The sequence below is a fragment of the Marmota flaviventris genome, chromosome 1 (assembly GCF_047511675.1).
Source record: "Marmota flaviventris isolate mMarFla1 chromosome 1, mMarFla1.hap1, whole genome shotgun sequence".
In the NCBI taxonomy this organism is placed as follows: domain Eukaryota; kingdom Metazoa; phylum Chordata; class Mammalia; order Rodentia; family Sciuridae; genus Marmota; species Marmota flaviventris.
Window position 1 is genome coordinate 12,527,992 of NC_092498.1, and position 7,021 is coordinate 12,535,012.

General features: G+C 37.8%; 1 pseudogene; it reads left to right on the forward strand.

Moving 5' to 3' along the window:
* Positions 1-4,895: 4,895 nt before the first annotated feature.
* Positions 4,896-6,165, forward strand: LOC114099109 (ATP synthase subunit epsilon-like protein, mitochondrial; annotated as a pseudogene).
* The last annotated feature ends 856 nt before the right edge of the window (positions 6,166-7,021 follow it).

Consider the following 7,021-nt stretch of genomic DNA (forward strand, 5'->3'; position numbering starts at 1 on the left):
ACTGAAAGGTCAAGATGGTATTCAAGTTCAGGTCCATGATTCCAGATCCTATTCTCCCCATCATACATATCACATTGCTTTTCTTTAAATTATCTACACTTAAAATTTAATTTTGATGTTGATTTGTTAACAAATTCATATAGCAAGACGTTCAAAAAAGAATAAAAGTGTAGCAAGTAGAAAGAGATCACCCATCTACATCCAGCTGTCCAGCAACTCTTTCTTGAGGCAGCCCCCTGTTACTGGTGCCTTGTCTACCTTTCCAGAGAAATTAATCCATAAGAACAACTAACAAAAATTAATAAATGTTAACATCAAGATGATGGCTCCCCCAGCATCATAAGAAATTTTATTTTTATAAGTAAATCAGAAAGTCACACCAAGAGGTTCTTTCATTTAAACATCAAAGTCAAAACTACTTTGCTTGTTTTAACAAAATCCTATTCAATCAAAAGCTAAGCATAGAGGATTTTTCAAAATAAAATACGGTAATCCGCTGTTCAGTCATTTTAGTTTTGAGTCACTACTAAAGTAAGGCTTAAAAATGATTGCTGAAATTTTCTCCGAAGCTTATATGTCTTCCCAAACCCCTGTTAGAAAGCACCAAATTACCCATAGCCTGTCTCCCATCCCTTTCTTTTATTAAAAACACTCTTCTTATTCCCAGACCTCTTCTCAGATATTAGATTGACCCTGAGCCAACCAAGTTAATATGGCTAGAGATACTCTTGCTAAAGAGTCTCAGCCCAAAGTGCCGGTCTGGATTTTATTTCTAGGGCAAACTAGATGGCCATTTCTTTAACAAAATGCCTTGAAGTTTAAAAAATGTTCCCAAACTCGTTTGCCACATGTTGTTTTGTCAGTACGAGTCCAGTTTTCACATGCAAAATGAATCAGCTTCATCACTCTCAGTGTTAAGTACATTTTTGCAAGAGGTCCCATTTTTAGCCAAGTCACAGCTGAGCGTTACTTTCAGCTAATTAGTACTTGTTCTTAAATTGGGCAGTTCTAACCCAAGCTAGAAGATGAGATGCAATTTACTTCCTCTCTACTCTCCTAAAATTAACCAAGCTGTAAAATTCAAGTGTTCCCTTGTTTTCCCCTTTGTCTCCCCCAGGATTTAGTTCCATCATAAAGAATTCAACAGAACTCAGACTATTTCCACAAATCTTGCTGTTCTGATCTGAGCAGTAATGGAGAATTTCCTTTCAAAACCTCTGCTCTTTGGTTGCCAAGCAACCATTAATTTATTGCAACTAACTTGTTTTGAAATTATATATGATAGTTCACTAAATAATGTGCTTTCCATGCTCCTAAATCCAGACAACACTGGCCAAATCTGAATGAATATGATGTTCTTGTATAAAAAAAGAATTATAGGAGCATCTCTTGAGATGAAGAGAAGAGGGAATCAATCTGTCTATTCCCTGATTTAGGAATACAGGGATCTGTGGGATCATACAACTTGATGGCCACAAAATTGGAGCAATTTCAGGTACTGGATCCTTCTTTTTCCTAAAGAAGAGTGACATGAACTACAATTAAGTCCCCTTGAAGGACCCATTATTTTGTTAGGCCGATCCACTTTAACCCATATTTTATCATATAAGGAAATTCTAAATAAACCAATAATTCGGTTTGTGGCCAATTTATTAAGTGAGCTAAATTTAATGGGATAGAAATAGAGAATGACTTTCTTTTCTTATTAACCATTACCTCTAACATGTTCCATCATGTCTCACTTCCCTTCCCCATGTTACATGTAGGACATATCCTGTCTAAATTAGAACTTCCATATTGCATGCAGTTTAGAGAATTTCTTCTCCTCTAAACAAGTTTCTGACCAGCAACTTGGAAACCCATGGATGGAAAGCAGGAACATCTGGCTCTTTCACACCCCCCTTTTTACCCACTCCAACCCCCCATCTCTGCCCTGGCTCTTTTGATACCAGGACAGGCAGGAGATTAGAGAGGAAAGGGCTGAAGTCTTTGTAGTTGTCTGGAGCTGTCTGTCCTTTCCTTGGCTGCTGTTGCCCTTCATGGGAAGGCATCCAAATGCAATCACACTCACTGGGCACCTTTGTAGGTTCTTTAGTTACCCAGGAAGGACAGTAACTTGTAGTTACCCTCAAGTTCTGCATTAATTGTTCACCTTATACCTATTACCTTGCAGTGCTAGGGTCTCCTTGTTTGAGTAGGTGGCCCTCTTGGATGAAAAATCTTCACAATTGTTTGTACCTTCCCTGGTGCCCATTGAGCCTCTTTTGCTGTATCAGTGATAGAAGTACAAGTTTAATGGCATCCTCCCCACGAGACAAGAGCACTCCCTGCTCTCTCAAACTCTAAGGAAGGGTGTTCATCGCTACAGAGGGCTATCTCCATGCTGCTCCTCTGAGAGGACTAAGGTGGGTCTGTGGGATAAATAAGAGACCTCATTTCTGTGGAATGTATACATAAGCCTCTTGGAGATTGGCTGTTCTTCCTAGGGCATGTGGGAGAAGGCACTAGGGTGCTCCATTGCTGTGATTTTTTTTTTCTCCAGTAAATGTATTCCTTTGTCCTTCAGCTTGACTGGGTGGTGAAATGAGGTCAATAGGTAGCTATGCTGCATTTTGCAAAGTTGACTCTGCTCTTTTCTTTTAGAATTCATTGGTGCTAAACACCTATTTTCTGAGCTTTGGCTTTGTAGTTCGATGATAATGAAAAAGCCCATCTCAATATGTCACTATAAAGGCAACCACAAAACAGGAAAGGTTTCAGCAGTAGAAACAGAACCCCACAGTGTGATAGCTGCTCATCTTGGAATCTGCCAGTTTTGCTTCCATGCCTTTGGTTTTCTCAGGTTGAAAGAGAGAGTTCAGAGTTGGGTCAAGGACACGGGCCACATCAGGAGAAGGAACAGAGAAGAAGGTGTAGTAAGGCAGCAGGACCTAAGACTGGCAGACAGACAAAATCTAGAAAGATTAGAAAGGAATCTGTAAGGGAGGCCATGGGAAGTGAAGCAGTCTCCACCCATCCCTCTTCTTATCCTGCAAAACTATTCCAGATGATTCCTCTCTGTGCTAGGCTGGGCCCCCCAAGAAGCAGACACCAAGTGAGCCATTGGATAGTGATGCAGATACGAGCATTATGAAGGAGGGATGGAAGGTGGGAAGGTTTGGGGAAAGAGTCTGAGATGGCAGGGAAGTTCTTATGAAGTTCAGTAAGGCTATCAGGTTGTTGTTGGGCCTATGTCACCCCTCTGAGCTGCCCATGCCACCCACAGTCATCAGCTGGGAGCAGTCCCTGGAAAACATGGCCCCAGCAAAGACACCTGAAGGATTTTGGAGCACAGCAGCTGGCACTGCCTGTCAGTTGAACTCCTTGTCATTAGAGACATAAGGAGTAGTACATTTGCATGCCACTGCATACTCCAGACAATGAAATAACTGAACGAGTCAATATCCTTTTCTTTTTCTTAGCTATTATGTTAACCCAATCTTATCTTTTCTTCTATGACAAATCTCCTGAAATATAAGTACAACTCAGTGCTCTTCCTTCCATATGTTCCAATATTTGTTTACCCACAGCAAGATAGATTCTCCTCCCACTGCCTATGGACACTGCTCTAGACATAACTATCGTCCATTTCCTGGGACTGAATACATGCACCTGGAGATAAAATAAAATCAATCAGGGAAGATAGTTGTGGATTGAGGGACGTGAACAGCCAGAAATCTGATGGAGGGAAGGGGAAGGCAGGAATGTTTTAGAAAATAGAGGGGAAAAAAAAAAAAAGAGCAGAGAGGTTGAAGAAGAGAGTGGATTTTAAAAATATCTTCTCTGATGTCCAAAAGTCTTTGCGGACATATAATCTGGGGAGACCCCAGGGCTTCTTGGTCATATGCAAAGTGAAAGGAAAAACATCAAATCTGCATCTTAGGTTGACTTCAGATTTGTCCAAAGAGGTCAGCCTCTTTGAGTCTTTGCTCTCCCCAGAGAAAAGGCAGGCAGAAAGGTGCATGCTGGGCTTCTGCTACCCAGACTTTCTTTCTTTCTTGGGCCCTCTTCCAGGTTCAGCAGTTGCTATTCTCCTGGTAAGAGGCTGAATTGACTCATATGAATCATCACAGGTTATGTGTCTCATGATCTTCAACTTCAGTTTATATCCTTCTCCTTTAAGTCTGAGCACATTAGTTAAATTTTTTGGCATGCTAGACCATGCGATTAGACAAGAGAAAAAAATGCACATGTAAAATATTGGAAAGGAGGAGAAAATAAAATTACCCTTAATTTCAAATGATGTTTACATCAAAAAACACAAGAAAATAAATTAAAATACAGCAAGATAACTCAGTAATGTGACTAGGTATAAAATTTATATTCAGAATCAAAAGTCTTCACATATACAAACATATTCAATTAGGACATATAATGGTAGCAAAAGACCTCATTTACAAAAGCAACAACAAAGAACAAGAACATTAGGAGTAAATTTAATAAGTAAAGTTTTATATAAAGGAAACTTCAAAATTTTCCTGAGAAACACCAAAGAAGACTTAAGGTGGACTCAACAATACAAAGAGGTCCACTTCACAGAAGAAGAAATATAGTCAAGAAATACATAAAAAATGTTCAACATCTGTAGCATAATTGGAGAAATGCAAATCAAAACTACACTATTTCATCTCACTCCAGGAAGAATGGCAATTATTAAGACTATAAGTAGGGGCTGGGGATGTGGCTCAGGCGGTAACGCGCTCTCCTGGCATGCGAGCGGCCCCGGTTCCATCCTTAGCGCCACATGCAAACAAGGATGTTGTGTCCACCGAAAACTGAAAAATAAATATTAAAAATTCTCTCTCTCTCTTTCTCTAAAAAAAAAAGACTATAAGTAACAATAAATATTGGCGAGGATGTGGGGGAAAAGGTACACTCATACATTGCTGGTGGGACTGCAAATTAATGCAACCACACTGAGATTGCACAATTAAGCAATATGGAGATTCCTCAGAAAACTTGGAATGGATCCACCATTGACCCATTTATCCCACTCTTTGACATATACCCCGAGGAGTTAAAATCAGCATACTATAATGACAAAGCCACATTAATGTTTATAGCAGCTCCATTCTCAATAGCTAAGCTATGGAACCAACCTACATGCTCTTCTCAGCAGATGAATGAATAAAAAAAAAAATGTGGTATATATACACACTGGAATATTATTCAGCAATAAGAAAGAATGAAATTATGGCATTTGCTGGTAAATGGATGGAACTGGAGACTATCATGCTAAGTGAAATAAGCCAATCCCCTCCAAAAAACAAAGGAGAATGTTCTCTCTGATACGCAGATGCTGACTCACAATGGACAGGGAGGAGTGGGGGGAACGGAGGGGGTATGGAAATGGGAAACACAGTAGCATGAATCAGACATAACTTTCCTATGTTTATATATGGATACATGAGCAGCATAACTCCACATCATTTAAACCCCCAAAATGGGAAGTTATACTTCATGTGTGCATGATGTGCCAAAATACATTCTACTCTCATATATAACTAAAAAAGAACAAATAAAAAAAATGCAACCTAAAAAACCTAATACAAAGAGGTTAACTCTCCCCTAAAAGTATCCATAAAAAATTATATAATCACTATTTAAAAATATCATTCTTTTTAGTTAATCAGATTAAAATTTTATATGGAAAAATGTACAAGCAAAAAATAGGCCAACATATTCTGAAAAAGAAACATAATAAAAAGGAAATATATCTGTAAAATGGATTATATAGTGATAATTAAAATGTTCAAGTACTATCAGTGGGAAAAGATGGATTATTCAATAAATGGTGAAACAAACTAGATAATCATCTAGAAAAATAATTGAGTTAAATTCACTATTATGTATTTCACTCCAGGAAAAAATTCAACTAAGCCAGATTTAAATGTAAAAAAAACAAATCATAATTTAATGTAAGAAGTGAAAGATTCCACTCTCACGATGTGCTGGTGACATACTGGCAACAGGCTGAACTCAGCTACATCTGATTCTCCCAGATGGGCGCAGAGGCAGTGAGAGGCACTGAAGACAGATTTCAAAGCCAATGCCCAGAAGACTTCTGGTAACAGCATAGAAATCACAAAAGTAAAAAGGGGACAATCAACCCTGACTGAAGCTTGAAATGCTACATTTTCAAGGTGAAGATATGTAGGCACCTGTTATGACAGATTAAAATCGATCTCACTTCATGGGGAAAGAAATGTACCTGTCTTATTCATAAATTGACAATGCCAATGTGCATTTCACTCTTTTTAAAAAAGAATGTACATAGAAATGAATAAGATATTTTTAAGATATTTCATAAAAAAGTTTGTCAAACCTGACATTGTTAAGAATTTTCTTTAAAATAAAATCACAATGGTTCATACCACCTTAAACAAAATATACAAATGAAATTGCTAGAATACATTATCTGCAAACCATATCACAAAAGACTGACTTGCCTAATGTATAAAGAACTCCTATAATGCAATAAGGAAAAAATATATAACAATTGAATAAAAAAGTGGGCAAAGGATAGAAATATAAAAAAATGCCCTCATTTTCTCTCATAAAGAGAACAATGCAAATTGAAATTACAGCAGGATGTCACTTCTCACTTATTGGCAAATGTCAACAGGTTTTCTACTACACTGAGTGAAGTGGTGATGCAAATGCAAAAACCTGCATTAAGAGCAATTTCATAATGTCTTATCAGAGTTCTAAATATCAATATGCCTTGATCTAGTGTTTCCTCTTCAAGGAATCATCATTCATATTCTGGCACAGGGAAATGATGTGTGCATTTGATTACTAAGTACATCATTGGTTGTAGAAGCAACAGCCTGAACTTAAACGTTGATCAGTGGAGAACAGTAAAATAAATAAATGTGCATTCATATAGTAGAATAATATAAACCATTGAATAAAGGAGAAAAGGAATGTCTTATGTACAGCTATATAATGATATTCAAGGTGCAGTTATTTAATCTACTAT